The sequence below is a fragment of the Cyprinus carpio genome, chromosome B11, assembly GCF_018340385.1.
Source record: "Cyprinus carpio isolate SPL01 chromosome B11, ASM1834038v1, whole genome shotgun sequence".
Taxonomy (NCBI): Eukaryota; Metazoa; Chordata; class Actinopteri; order Cypriniformes; family Cyprinidae; genus Cyprinus; species Cyprinus carpio.
In genome coordinates, this window is record NC_056607.1 from 3,477,062 (window position 1) to 3,493,839 (window position 16,778).

Here is a 16,778-nt window from a genome sequence, read left to right on the forward strand (position 1 = left end):
AAAATGAATTTTAGTCAGCTGGTGTGTCTGAAAAGAGAGAGCTTCCGAGGCAAGTTGGGCCGTGCTTTTTATCTCGTTTTACGCTTGTTTTATTTTAAACTTAAGTGACCGAAACCTTAGATGTGGGACTACTGTAGCGGCATTATTAGTCATAGCTGACATCATCCCAGATGTTGAGAGACCACCTCCAGCTCACAAAAGCAGATATACAGTGCCGTTTGACCAACGACTTACAATCAGTAGCGATATAGTAGTAAAATACTACCGTTGTCATAATCTGTTCCTTTTTCAGCATACTCTACCTCACAAAGCAGAAATCCATTTTTAGTTGTGGCAGAAAAAAAGAGAGGGAGAGAGAGAGAAAGAAAGAAAGCGAGTGAGAAAACTAATTAAACCACAATATATTAATGGTAGAGGAAATTGTCATAATTCCTCTTAATCATAGAAGTCCACCATGCGTTTGGTGCTTTATCAAATAAAATAAAAAACAAAAATTGTCACCCGTTAAAAAGAAAAAAGTCTCCACAGAGTGTGTTAATTTACTCTCACCCCAACGGCTGACCCGCTGAATAGACAGTTAAATTACCTCCACTGCCCGCTGCCCCACTCCCTTTGATCCAAATAATTGGACATTTGAATAAACCAGAGAGACTTCGCTAATTCGCCGGCTGGTTCATCTTCATTGTCTGGACTTTATATTCTACCTGAGCGACTTTAACTTCTTTTTCAGATAGTGAAGTATTTGAGTGAGTGTTCCTTTCAAATTAGATAAATGTTTTCAAAATAGCTCAATTTCGTTTGAAATGACTCCAGGTATTTTACATTTTATCGTGTACAAAAAGCCAAAGGCAAAAGCTCGAAATACGCTATAGTTTTGTTTTCCACACATTTAATGTTGTATCAAACTAGAAGCCCAAGTGAAAAACCTTCTGGTGTGAAATATGTTCTCCTTTCCAAGAAAAGGCAACCAGCCTGAAGAAAAAATACAGCATCTTTTGTCACCTTTAGTAAAATCTCCTTTGATTTATCAGGAGCCTAGAGCACAGTGAGAGAAAGGAAACAGGCCAGTAAAACAGGGGAAAGATTCCTCCATTACGTGCTTTTTTTCCCTCTTCCAACAGTTTTAGTACTCGCGGTGTAAGCCAATGTGCGCTGTGCAGAGCTGCCTGCAGCCCACATAGACCCCAGTAAAATGAGACTGGTCAGGTCTTAATGTAACCAACAAAAGCCGGATCAAAATCCATACAAACTCAATTAGGAATCAATTTGAGTTTGTGTCAGACAGTCTGGTGCCAACAGAGAGGCTTTTCTATTAGCTTATGCACTAGAAAAAACTCCTTTCATTTAAATATTTCACATGGGTTGCCTTAGAGTATCTGATGCAAGCCACTTTTACCCTTCTTCCTCTGCCTGCCTCACGGGCCAACTCATATACTGGGTATTTATAGCACAGGATGAATACTATAATCAATTCCTCTCTTTATTTTTAAGAAGGGAGTCGTTTCGTCGTGTTGCTACTATTCTTTAAGCCATGCCACCTTGTTGACATGCACCCATTATGCCGAGATAAGACAATTTGCGAGCCGCTGAAGGAACATCTAGTATTATACCACACGGCAACCATTACGAGTCTCGCAAAGACCACGCTTGTCTTGGACGTCCCTAGAACGAGCCGTAATCTGATTGGTTGCTGCCCTAAGTGACAGTGGTAAATCCCTCCCTCTGATAGGCTCCTCTGTGCACTATGATTCAACATGCTGCTCAGGTTATAGAGTATACTGACACAGTACTGATGAGAGTGTTATTCTGGTTGTTAACACATCTTTATGACTATGACGAATTGAGAGCAATCAGTTACAACAACAGCAACACTGACGAGGACCAAAACATTTTTTTTTCCTCTTCAGATTAATGGGGCAAAAGAGCCGTGGGGAAAGCAGATAGAAATGTTAATTATGTTCTCTGTCTGGTCTGTATAGTTGATTTAACAAATCTTGTTTAGGGGACATTTCGGGTTATTTACAAGCAGGTCTGGGAATCTATTAAGTGGTGGATCTGTTGGAGAGTCTGCAGAAGTGAAGTTGGCAGGACACTGCTGGGTACGCCTGGCATGACATTCGTTTGATTTCTCTTTCTTTTCAAATCCAGATTTTTTTTTCAGTTCTACTTAAAGGAGTAGTTCACCCAAAAAGTAAAAAAAAACACAAAAGCACCATTCAAGTATTTTTATTGCACACTATACTCCATGCACTCTTAAATCAAATATGACACCTATTACACAGGTTGGACGTCGGTAATATCAAACCATTGTAACCAAATGTCATAATGTCAAATCTGCAGGTTATTTGATTTGAGAGCTGAAGCAGAGGTGATGATTTTCACTGAATATCGTATCATATGGCTTCAGAGCACTTGTAATATTGCAGACTAGTCTTGTGGGATACCTTTATCGTCCTTAGTTGAAGCTTAAGGCTTTATATATATAAAAGCCATATAGTTTGCAACAACATGACGTTAAGTAAATAATAAAATATGTTTTAGGGTAAAGTAATCCTTTAGTATGTTAGAAACATTCAATGCTTTCCACCTGTTAAGTTTTGTCTTTTATGCAATCATGCATAGGAATATAATATAATATAATATAATATAATATAATATAATATAATATAATATAATATAATATAATATAATATAAATACTGTACTGTACCATCCCATGAAATAAGAGGAAGGGAAAAAGTGATGGACAAAAATCTTAAAGTATGTTGTTTGCTTACTATCTCTAAGGCCTATGATTATTTGGTCCTGCAGGTATTCGTTAAATGATCAGGGGGTGTGTTTCCCAAAAGTATCGTTACAGAACTATGGTTGCAAGATCTTGCATAGTTGCTTTCAGGAAATGCACCTCAGGTTAGTTATTGTTAAATAGGACCTGACATCATTTTCCAGGGCAGGTTTGTATTTACAGTTTGGCACTGCATTTGGTTTTAGCATTGCAGGTTATATTTTTAAGATTTTCAGAGTATTTCCACAAGCACCTTCTCCAGTCAACATCTACACAACCTTCCTGCTCGCATTCTGACAGTGATTGTTAAAGACATCCATTTCTCATTTCTGTGTATCACAAGGTCGGTCTGTCACAGATCAGGTGCTTTATCATACGTTGACAGCCGCTTGTTATACCCACTGAGTTATTTTAGTTTGGGAGGAAGTGTGGCACGCTCATGTGCTTTACTGCGTAGTTTCATTACTGGGTTTAGCCAGTTTGGTAAATCTCGGGACAAGAGGAATTTTGAGGGTTGTGAAAGCAGCCCAAAGAAATCACAAATTTATCATCCATTGATCAGATCTGTATAGATTGCAACTGCAATAAAACCTGCAGTATATTAAAGGATCCAGACTGCTTAGGCTAGGGATGGCTGGATCCACTCAAGTGGAGCCACAGTAGCATTAAAATGTGAGTCATTTCATTAAAATCTGTTTCCATCTGGCACTCTGTTGTATGGGTAGCGGAAACCAATGAGAACCCCAGAGCAGCCCCTATTGTGGGATTGGATATAGTTTTTGTATTGTATTGTACCCCTCTTTGGAACCAATTAATAATAGGTTCCTTAGCATTCCCTTATACAAAGCATTTAAAAGTATTAGAACATTCACTCTTATGTAATTTAATTAATGCCTTTACTATGTAATACTGAAATTGAAGAATTAACAGACAGATCAGAGTGATTAAATACTGGGTAATTATGAAAAGATCAGTGTATGGAATTTGGAGAGATTGAAATTTAGGGATTCACTTAAATAGGATATCAATACAAAAACATGAGAGATCTAAGTGAGTATGGAGTGATCTAAGTGTGCATCTGATGAACACCTTATGATTTGTGAATGGCAATAAAGTAATGCAACTGTCCTTGACGTCAGTTCCAACCCCACCACTCCTGCATGTAATAATCAAGTAAGCCTGAGCACCTTCATTAGCTGGTTCAGGTGTGTTTGATTGGCCCTGACGCTGAAATCTCTCCAGGAGCAGGGTTGGAGACCCCTGGATTAGAGGATGGAGAAATCTGGATTTCTATGTAAATATGGACTGCGAATGTGGAACCTCATGGTTCTGTAGGCTTTTGGGTTTTTAAGCAGGAGGCGTCAGGTATAAGTTCTTAAAAGAGAGATCAGAACACATATGGAGTGATCGGAGTTTGGAAAGGTCTGAGGCAGTATGGAAGCATCATAGTGATTATTGAATGAGATTGATACAGACAGTGAAAGGCTTGTTGGTTTTTTGGATTGATGCAGGAGGTGTTGGTGATTCTGGAACCTCATGGTTCTGCTGGCTTTTTGGGTTTTACACAGGAGGTGTTGGATAGAAATTCTCAAAGGAGAAACCAGAACAAGTATGGAGACATCAGAATGGAAAGATCAGAGGCAGTATGGAGGCATCATAGTGAGGACTGAGAGAGAGACTGATTTTCTGTATCGATACGGACAGTGAAAACAGAACCTCATGATTCTGTTGGCTTTGGTTGGCTCTCAAAGGGGAGATCAGAACAAGTATGTAGAGATCAAAGGCATCATAGTGAGTACTGAGTGTGTTTGATGGTCCTGTTGGATATTTGGGTTTACGCAGGAGGTGTCAGGTATATGTTCTTAATGGAGAGACTGGAACAAGTATGGAGAGATCAGAAGCAGTGTGGAGACAAGTATTGTGAGAGCAGAGTCATTGCAGAGAGATCAGTGCAAGAGCGAACAGAGAGATCACAACAGAGAGGTATTCGAAAATATATAGAGATCAGCATGCATACGGGGAGATTAGTGTAAGTAATTATACAGAACTTGCATGCAGTGAACGGTCTCAGGATACAAAGATCAGTGTGGGTGTGGAACAATCAATTCACACTGCTGCTAATCAGTTTCTTGGTTCATGAATTGTTGCTGCATATTGATCATGTGTTCAGCATGCTGAGATGGAGTGTTGTATTTCAGTATCTGACTGCTTTCAATAGACCATGCGGTATTGTTGAATGCTCTGTGATATTCCAAAAGCAGACAGTATTCCACAAGAGAGATAAGGAATCATTATACATTTAATTTGAAAGGCCCTTGAAGATTTGTCAGCCGTGCACTCAATTTCGGCATATTTGAAAATGACTTTTAATGAACGAGTCTCAAAATCAGGGCAATGATCCCACAGTTCTTTCCCAAACATTCAGGGACTCAAGACCTCAAGCAAAGAGCGCAAAACTATGAGTCAGACCAAGTCATGGTTGCCGAGAGGAATGAGAGTGAGAGAGAGCGAAGGATGAAATGTTTCCGAGTTGAGTGATGGTGAGGAAATGCAGCTGGGCTCCAGGGACCCGCTGCAAGACTTCACGATGGTTCGGGCTCCCAGTCACCTGAGCTCGGCTTCTGTCTGATACCAGAGAACTTTGCTGACAAGCAGTCACTCAAAGGTGCAACCAAGCCTTTCAACAGCTGCCCGATGGCGAACCATAGAGAGAATATCCACTCCGAAAGGCCCAGGCATGCTTTTGTCAATAGAGCAATTATGGTAACTGGATACGCACATGAGTTTAATGCTGGATTTATTACTAATTGGGGCTGAAATTTCCAGAAAAGGGCTTTCGTAGAATTTCTGAAAAATTAGTTAAATAATTTGTGGGCTTTCTGCTTCCTGGCATATATAGGGAGTCATAACTGACAGAATGAAAATCCACTGAAATATGTACAATGTCAAAGGAATGACATTTCTTGGCTCTTGGCTTCATATTCAGCTTGGCAGTCTCACATATCTGCGATATGACATTCTTTGGAAATACTATAGCGCTGGTGCTCTACGTCAAAAACACAGGTGAATCTGTGAGAGCTAATTTATTCTGCGGACAGTCAGGCGAGGGAGGAAAGACAGTCTACTCCTTCAATTTACTTTATTAACACTGATGGCATTTTGGAAATTCTATGCAATTTGGGAAGTTTTACTGGCACAGCATTAGGTTTTCCGTTAGACGTCCGTTCAGACTGTGCATCGGAAGTGGAGAGTGATGTGATTGGTTATGTCATCTGCCGCACACGCTTATTGACTTTGTTACCAAACGTAAACTAATTTGTTTTGAGAAACTGTTTACTGTGCGAGGCATTGTTACTAGTTTTCGCAGCTGTATGCTGTGCTGTTTTTATTATTATTATTATTTATTTATTTTATTTTTTTACCAAATCAACAAGAAACAAAGGTATGTTTATCCAATCAGGCTTGGATTTGCATTCCAATAACTTCATTCTGTGGAACTATGACACATCCCAACCCAATTCCAACAGATCTCACCTAAGCAAGTGAACTAGAATATCACATATTACTAAATTGAATCCCAATGAAGCAAAATTGTTGCATAGAGTGTATGAACATGGAAAGTAGCAGTAGATTTCTGAATATAAAAAAAAAACATACAGTTCATCATGGCACCAGCGGGTTATTCTTTGCCTGAAAATGAAAATTATGCTGAATGCATACTGTTTTCTGATACCGTGTAATGGGCTAACAAAGTTTGACTGGGAATTGGGCTCAGATTTCATCGAAGGATTATTTCTGTTCTAAAGCGGAGTCTGCCACCTCACGCTGCTGTTTGGGATTTTGTTGACAGGAACGTCTCTTCCTCTTTCAGGCCATTGTATCACTGAAGACACTTTGCAGTGGTAAATTAACATTAAAATCAACCCCAGCGAGGCTAGTCTCCACAGTGCGCTCGGCTCTCCCAATAATCCAATATATTCCAATGGAGTTGCTCGGCAGCTGTGAAGTCCGAGCAGCAGGGATGTCTTTCATGGGAGAAATGAAGGTCTGTGTGATTTGGAGCTCTGAGACATACAGAGGTCATTCTCTTTTGCTGAAGTTATATCCTCTAGCTGTGTGTACAACTGTCCTCTGGTAGGTGGCAAGTCTTCAAATGATTCAAAGGCCAAGGAGCTTTCTCGTTCCAAATGTTTTTTTTTTCTTCTTCTTCTTTTTTTGTTTTTTGTTAACGGTTTAAATAAATCTCTCTTCTTGTTCCCAGACAGGCGAAGTTGATATGTTCGCTGATGTGGCATGGCAAAATTTTATGTGACCATTTTCAGTATTCAATATTTAGATACTCAAGGCAAAACTGTATTTAATTTCCATTAAAAATCTATTTAGATTGTGTTGGTTAAGGCAAGATCTTTTACTACTGAGGACTATATTAAGGACTAATTTGAACTGAACAACCAGTTATTAATGTAATAAAATTTTGATAGTCTTTGATACTGTATTTCTCTCACCAGCCTGTGTAAGAAAGCCATTCTCTGTAATCCCGGTTCAGAGGGCTTGATATTTAAATTCTTTAAAAAATTATACCTTTGTTAACAATTGGGGCCAAAAATAGATCAAAATAGACAAAAGCTTCTACAAAATGAGGAAAAAATATTGTAGTTTACTCTCATGAAATTTCAAAATGTTGCTATGGTTATCATTAAATTAACAAGATGGTGAGTAACGTATATTCCCTATACACATTTGGAACTATAATTTAGAAGATTCACTCCTGCATTCAGCTGTATTGTAGCTGTCAATTTAGAAATTTAGCAGTGTGTATGTGACCATAGAGACATGGGGGGTGAGCTCTTTTGACTTGGGCCAGGAAGCAACCACCCAGAAAACCCCAGCAACCGCATAGCAAAATGCTAAAACCACTCAGAACACCTTAGCAACCGCATAACAATGCCCTGTCAACCATTCACAACTCCCGTGGCTGTGAGTTTTGCGGAAGCAAGAGCCAATCATTTTTTTTCCTGAAAATACTTCAAACAGACCCACTTTGATTACACGTTTCATTCAAAGTTCATTTTGTAGATAATTTCAGTCTCTTTTTTATTATTATTATTATTATTACTTGGTTACAGTGAACTTGGGGAATTTCTCACTTAGTTTAAAACTCCCAAGGGATGGTACCATTGTAATCATTTGTTATATTTGTTTATGATGCATTCTGATTTGTCTTCTTAAATATTTTTGGAAAGTGTGAATTGGTGTTGTTAGACTGAGGTGTTGTTAATATTTAGCTGATATTATTTTTTTTATTTATATATTTCTACCAATCTCTCTCTATTTTTCCATCTATTTACATTTGAAGGTACAACTTTTCTTTTGTTAACTTGCAAGCATAAGTATGTCAGAAAAAAAATAAAACCCTGAAGGTATCTCTAATTTAATCAATATTTCACTGGTTAAAATGAACAGAAATACAAATAAAGCAACTGAGACTTGATTCATAGCATAGTTTACCTTAACCCAACTAGACTGGGTTAACCAAATCCAGACTGGTAAAATAATAGTCAACCCTTTGCTATTAACCACCATGAGCTCAGTATCACTGAAATTCACATTTATAGTTTGTCCCTTGATTCCAAAGCATTTGTAAATAAAGTATCATGCCAATCAGTAGGCCATTTTTTTTTCCAATTATTGTAAATGAAATTAAATGAAACAAACAAACAACTTCTGCAGATCATTTGCTTTAAAATGAAAAATACATGTTCAGATACTAGTAGGAATTTTACCTGTTAATGTTAAAAATAAAAATGTACCACCAGACTAGCCTATCTTATAGTAAAAAAAAATTTATTTCCCATGTCTTATGTATTGTGTCTTATCTTTCATAGGACTCTGCAGAGAACCAGAGCTGCCACTGATGCCCACTGATGTTTATATGAATAAATAAAATAAATAAAAAAAGAGTGGACATTGATCCATATCTTTCTCTGTTTTCTTCCTAACACACATTTAAAAAGGTTTCACCTACTGTAAAGCTGTGTGGAACTGAAAAGAATAGTTTATGTACGCTAAATACAATAAACTGAATATCCAAAAATAATTTAGGAGACACAACTCTGTATTACCATTTAGTGCATCAGTTGATGTAAATAGGAAATGAAATTTTCATCCAGCCCTGTTTTATTGTGCCACAAGCCTCATGAGGTTGCACAGTTGTTATGGAGTTAAGATGAGTTTAAACATTAATTTCAACCAATTTATGCATAACTGAGCACTCAATGAATAGATTTAGGACAATAATGTTTTATGGAAATAAGCTGTATGCATTCGAAAAGTTTTATAATTATCGTCTTTCATATGAACCGAAAGAGTTCTCTTTAAATGAATATAATTAATAAGGGTACACAGCTGGACTGGGGATTGCACATTTACAATTATGTATGACTGTGAGAGATTTTTCATCTTCTCTCAATTAAGTATTCAGGCAATTATTTCAGAAGATTATTGACCTCAGAGGGGACCTGTAGTGTCACATTGGTTTTGGCCGTCTACCTTTCTCTTACTGTATTCATGTTAATTAAAACAAAAGAAACTCACCAGCAGCATCTCTAAATGTCCAAACACCATTATTATTATTATTTGTGTGGAGAGGTTTGGGGTATTTTTCCCAGTTAAATTGTGACGTTTCCCTAAAGGTGAAAGTCTGCTAATGGTCAATCATTAATTTTTAATACCCGTAAAATATTTCACAGGGGTCATTTATTGGTTTATGTGATTTATTTTAGCATTTAATATCCTGAAACTTATATAGGATGACAATAAATATTAAATTAACTCATTAAATTACCTTAAGTTCATTGTGAATAAAATATATAAAATGATTTTCAATCTAACGTGTTGAAGACCAACAGCAAATACGCTGAATGCAAGCAAAAAAACTAAAATTATTAAAAAAAAAAAAAAAAAAAAATTAAGCCCATTTGGGGTTTCTGGTTTTGCAACGTCCTGCACTTTATTAATTTTAAAGATGATATCTCCGATTGTATCGACATCAGATAATTGTACAGTTTGGATAAGACATCGAGTCACCCCGAGCTTCCTAATGGGTAAGGGACAATGTTATTGCAGAATGTGGTTTTTGGCCTCTTGTGTAAATAGAATGAATTGGAGTCTTGCAGGTCATCATACGGCAGTTGTGTATGCTAATGCCTGGGCTATATTCATTCTTAACTGCCGGACCTCAGAGAAGGGCTGAGCTCTTGGCTAGCGCTGTATCTGCTGTTACGCCACATCTGTTTCCACTTGGCTGTGGATGTCTTTGCATCGTGCCTCCAAGTTCAGACGTAACACTGACTTTAAATTACAGTGACCTTAATAACAGTTGCTAAACCATTCAGCACTGGTTAAATTTGTTTCCCAGATATTTGTTTTAGCAGATATCGTGTTTCGGAGGAGAGAGAGGGAGAAAGAGTTTGATAGAGAATACAAAATCACGGTGTAATACAGTGACATACACGTACAAACTGTTGAAGGCTGTGTTAGTGTTACATGTGGGAGAGTGGCATTTGTTTGTATAAGTCATTTGCTTTACAGGTCAGTTATTTGACATTTGTGTAACCCAGAAACCTATGTGGTCATGAAGGAAGTAGAATGTGAACTTCCTTTGAGGCTTGGGATCGTTCCTCCCTGTTCTCTCCTGAGTAAACAGTGAAATTTGGAAAGGCGAGGAGACATTTGAGGAAGGCTGGTTTTTACTTGATAGCATTTTGAATTTATTTAAAATAGTTTTGGGTGTTTATTGCAGAGTTTTCATTTTGTTTCTGTCAAAAGCAGTTGGTTTAGTGGTATTTGATGATGAATTATATATATATATATATATACTGGAATATATATATATATATATATATATATATATATATATATATATATATATATATATATATATATATATATAAAGTTTTTCTCTTCTCAGGAAAAACTTTAGCTAAATCTATTTATTTATGTATTTATTTATTTATTTATTTATTTTGTCTCAATTTAATCTCACTGTCTAAAAGAAACAACTGAGTTGTAAAAGCCTCATTTGTGATTTCTTTCTTATGGATAAATGACAAGAGGAGATGTTCTTATGAGTAAAAAAACTTAGACAATTTTATACATTTTACATTTTATACATGTAACCCTTTCATTAAAATGCTTCAAAACACTGGCAACTGAAAAAAGACTGAAATGTCAAAGCATTCTTTTGTAGAGTATTTAAGGTCAGAAAATATAAACATCTTAAATATCACACAAACACACACACACACACACACACACACACACACACACACACACACACACACACACGCACGCACGCATGTGCAAACACACAAACACACACATAAACAAACAAACAAAAAAACAAGTAAATAAAAGTATTATACATAAAGGACCAAGTTTAACAGGAAGTGATTTGTGAACAACCACATCTTGAGAATGACAAATGAAGCACAATACCTTGACTGACATACACATTTACACTTGCAACCCTCGTGTTTACTGCAATAAAGTCAGTCTGATGATGAAAAATCTGTTTTCCATATACAAAAATGTAGATAAGCACACATTCTGAAAGCAGAAATGTTTTTAAAGAAATGAAAAATACCAACACGCAAACACACACACACATACACAGACCAATGTAAATAAAACATTACAGACATATGACTGGGAGGGTTGCTGGTTGATAGTTCAGAGGATTTTTATGTTTTATTTTATTTATTTATTTATTTTTGGTCTGATGTGACCTAGCAAAGACAGCAAAGCAGAGAAAAGCTGCACATTTTTCTGATGATCATGATTGGAAGAGTGTTGCACAGCTAATACCTGCACTAATCCTTGTTTAAGCTACAATCTGCTGCACTACATAACATAAAGAGCAACTAAAATGAATACAGTTCCATCCTGAATAGATCAAACAGTGTTATTTTCATTAAGTCAGGCTTATCACAATACGCCACAATTCAGGTGAATTCGTTTTCATATTAAAATGACAAATATCTGTTACAGGTTCTCAGCTGCACACATTCAGTTTACAAGGTCTGTTTCTTTAAAATCCACATGGGCTTAGAAACACATTAAACATGAAGTCTTACTTTGCATTCGAGAATTATTATTATTATTCTCTTATATAATTTATCTTACAATTCAGTTATGTTTAATACATACATTAATACAATCTATTGATTCTCCAAGTTTATTTTCTTTATTTTAAGAGTTTACTCTGAAGTACTTCCCACTTAAATAAATAAAATGCCAACAGCAGAATCTCTCTCTCTCTCGCTCTCTCTTTTTTTTTTTTATTGAAGAGACAACCCTAGAATATTTAAATAGATACAATCGTTGAGCTGATCTGTTTTTATATGTGTATGTGAGTGGGTGTGTATTTGTCCGTATGTGATTTCACTAAACCCCACTGCCTTCCTTTGACTGCAAGAATGCAACACACATGTGGTTTTACTTCTGCAAAACTAATGCATAAACATCAGAAAAATATCAGAATGACCTTTATCACATCTGTTTTCTCTTTTGTCCCCCAAAATGGATCTATTACTATGTAAAGTTATGCATATGAAAATATAAGAGTGCACTCTTATGTTGTGAGCCTCACCTGCTGTACGAGTGAAACAGAGAAATGCGCACTTAGAGATGAATGAATGAATGAATGAATGATGCATTTATATAGCGCTTTAATGTGTACTGCTGTACACCCAAAGCACTTTACAATCATGTGGGGGGTCTCTCCTCAACCACCACCAGTGTGCAGCATCTACCTGGATGATGCGACAGCAGCCACAGGACAACGGCGCCAGTGCGCTCACCACACACCATTGACTTGCTGTATTTGACTGAAGTATCGCTCTGAAGCTTTATTAAAGCCAGGTGTAAGGGGGGGATGCGTTCCAATTGCATGCTTCTCCTTGCATGGCCTTTTCAACTCATTCTTTAACAGTTCTAGGATGTGCATTGCATTTCAGGGTCATTGACTGTGAGGACGGTCAACAAATGAAATAATGGTAAGTGCGTTGTTACAAATGGCATGCATGCGCCTTTGTTCTGTGGATTACTGCTCCGGCTACAGCATGGCTACAGTCGGTCTTTCTGATTGAGGCCAAGTTGAGGAAAAAAAGACCAAAAATCTGCACTTTTTCTTTTTGATGCAAGCTAGAATTACAGTGAGAAAACATGTGCAGTCATTGGCTGAGAAGGCCGGCCTGCCCACGGTATGAGGGAATCTTTCTCCTGTGTGCCCCAATGAAGGGCATGTAGCAGTGCAAATCCAATGGAAATTGGCCAAAAGTTGTATACACAAAACAAATAATCTGCTTTACTTTCCTGCTCGGCTCTGCTTAATCGTCTTCCACAACAGCCATTGCTTAAGTTGTACTCGTGATTACGTTTACGAGATCATTTCCTCACCGACTCCGTATCCGTGCGATCCAGGAATCCAGTTCCAGGGTTTAAGCGCAGCCTCTCTCTCACATCTCGGCTCAGCTCGCACAGACAGAAAGCTCTCAGCCGCGGGCCGCTCTCTCTCCGGCTGGAACGGGACTCAACAATCCCGAAGAAGACGCGCAAAGGACTGAAATAAATAAAGAGGACTGCTTTCGCTTGTTGATTTTTCTCGCGTTGGTCTTTTGCTCTTTTTTCATTAGTTGCCTTGCGAACTGCTCCGCGTCCCCCCCCCACCCACCCCCTCTCTCTCTCCTCCAGCAGGACAGACGGACTCTTTCACTGAACCCGCATCTCTTCATCCCGACGCGGCGGAGCGCAGGACTGAGCGCGGGTCTGCGGGAATGTGAGCGCTCACGCTGAGAAAAAGGCTCGGATGAGCGGAGCATGTGTGCGCTGTGCGCTGAAACGCGCTGCTCCTGTTCGAATACCTGCTTGTAATTGCCTCAACTGATTAATTAACTTTCCGTCTGATTTTTCTCCAACTACCCGCTCACTCACAAAAGGTAAGACGCTTTTTGTTAATGATCATAATGCGCTTGTATGCAGGTAAATCCTGTTGCTGTGAAGTGGGCGATTAACAAGTTACTCAAACTTTTCGGGCAAAAATATTACGGAGAAAATAATGATCAGGCTTTAAGATAAGGATAGTGTGAAGTAATACGATAACGATATATATACGAATAACGATAGAGCGAAGTTTGTCTTTTAAATATGCATTACATTTCATAACTTGTATGGAAAAGAAAGAGTAGAGTTGAGCTCCAATTGGATGACTCTAAAAGAACAAAACTGCTCTGTTCAGAGTAATTAAAATGATGGAAAGGGGGACCATGGCTAATTGAGAAATGGTTATTATCAAAACACAACCAGATGTGGATTGATTTGGTCGGCTGCCATTTCTCTCTTTGTCTTTTACTCTTTCTTTCTTTCTCTCTCTCTCTTTCTTTGAATGGAAACTATTAGTGTGGGAATGAGGGGTCTTCAAATAAATCCCGTAGATATATTTCATTCCACTGGAAATTCTTTAAAGGTGTCGGTGAAGTCTGCACACTTTAATTTATTGTCATTGCCTTTTGCTTCCTACAACAAGCGTGTGGTGACCTACATCAACTGTTGAACTCACTTAAGCTTGACTGGGGTTGTTAAATTGAGGTCTTGTGTCTATAATTAAAAGCAATTTCAGGCTCTTTTTGGTCGTTTTTAACTCCTCAGCATGATTAATGTGAAAAGAATGGTTCAGGGTGCACAGACAGCAGTGATCGAGTGCTAACTAGGGGACTGTAAGAACCCAGTGCAGTTGAAATTGTCTGAACCTGACTTTCTCTAAATGTAACATCGGACACTTGTGAGCAGCCGCTGTAAAATTAGATCCTTTAACCCCACATTCATAATTAATCCGCACCCAGGCCCCTGGTGCCAACAGTGAGATGAGCAGAATCCGGTCGGTGGCACTTCTCTGCCCAAACACACTCTGAACTGCTGTGAAAAGAAGATCTTTCCGGGGCAAACTTTGAATTAGTATGCGTGTTACATTGTAATTACATGGTAGTAATAATGTAATTAATGTGTTATAATTATTTGCGGCGCTCAAAATTACACATTATTATTGTTTGACTGTAGTAATTAAATATAATAGCATATAATATGTGCAGCTGGACACTGTAATTTGAAATGTTACCAAAACACTGGGCAAATCACAAGTGTTTTCGGGTAAACATTGCTTCGGTGCGTAAGTAATAAGTGTCAATGCGTGAGCACGGAGTTGTTTGGTGCATGACGTGAGAGATGAAAAAAAAAATAAAATACTGCGAAACATATCGAGTCACCTGAGTCGGAACATTTTGGACCTACATATGCAGTTTATATTGATGGGAGCTGTAATTTCTATTTGATTTATTTATTTATTTTTCATTCTGGTTAATCTAATATATTAAAATTTTGCTTAATGGCATGCTAGCATTTTTAAAATTAATAACACTGAAAAAATATATATAATGTAGTATTTATATATAATAATAAAAAAAAAAAAAAGTATTGCACACTTTAAAGTAGGCTTATATGTGATCTTATAAAATTATTTAAAACGCCCAATATGGTTTTAAAGTGCATAATCATTTCTCCGAAATAGGACTTTTGGTGTAGATGTGGAGTTTTACCATATGGTGTGTGGTTTTTGGTCTGAATTCTTGCATGTCACCATTTGTGCTTTAAATAGACATTCTCTGACCAAAAAATGTTTTGAATTTGTATAAGTGTGAATGGACTCTGTTTGAAGCCGCTCCATTAGCATTTCAAAGTGGCCTGAGCTCTGTTTGAGCCCTGTGCTCTATTAGCTTCAGCACAGGCCCGCAGAACAGGAGGGGTGAGAGGGGACCAGGGCTTGTAGTTCATTTCTCCTCGTCTTTGTGTTTGTGTGTGAAAACACTATCCCATCCTTTTCATTTCAAAAGAATATTTTCCTTGGCTCTGTTTCTTTCTGGCCCCCTTCCTGCATCAGAGAAAAGAAAACAGCTAAACATGAGCAGGATTATGAGATCCACCAGAGAACTTGCTTAGGTATTTTCACTCAGAGCCGAAAAAGAGTGTTTTTCTACATTTCCAGTAATGCAGGGATGAATGGATTTCACAACACCTACACACACGTTCTGCTCACAAGTGTGTAGCTCATGAGAGTTAGTCTCATACATATAAAGCCGGGCACATGTCTGATTATTCACGGTTCGCTTCGTCTAAATAGTGCAGACATTGTCTTCTAAATATGATGGGAATTTTATTATTATTATTTTGTTTTTAAAGTCAGCCTTGAAAGTCTCAGTTTTAGAGCATATTCGATTGTTTTTAATTTCATTTTGTCAGCGAGATGTCCTCGACCAGTTATTAATAATCTTATAAAATATCATCATCTCTCACAAAAAACATAATTAATAATTAATTTATTGATTGATTTATTTTTTTGCGAACTGGAAGATATGATTGGTGGCCCTGTGCGCTGATTTCAGTATTATCGCCATATGGTCAATATCAGACATGTGGAGAACATTTGGCATAGTATGAGCAATAAAATGTGTCAAATATGAACATTTTTCACTTCAAACTAAGTCAAACGGAGTCTATTTAAATCACAGTTGAGCCCTAAATAATGAACGAGCCAAATTGTGGAATAACTTTTATTAGAGCCGTAATACACAGTATTTGTGTGTGTGTGCGTGTGTGTGTGTGTGTGTGTGTTTGCCACTGACAGCCATTGTTCTCTGAACATGAGAGCGTTTGCACAGCCGAATTAAATAGTCGGACTTACTAAACACCAAACACAACATCTGAATTTTCTGAATAGGTTTCTGAATAGTCTTTAAAGCAGTGATTTAATACTTAAAAAAAAAAATTAAAAAAGTAATGTGCTTGATGACTTTGACAGAAACAAGGGGACCACTTCAGCATTGACATTCGCTCCATAAGGCGATGCTGTTACTTTAGAGACACTGTGATACAGGATACAGGGC

At 37.6% G+C, this 16,778-nt stretch overlaps 1 pseudogene; it reads left to right on the forward strand.

The window, feature by feature from the left end:
* The first annotated feature begins 13,181 nt into the window (after positions 1-13,181).
* LOC109098807 overlaps positions 13,182-16,778 on the forward strand; it is a 99,778-nt pseudogene continuing 96,181 nt past the window's right edge.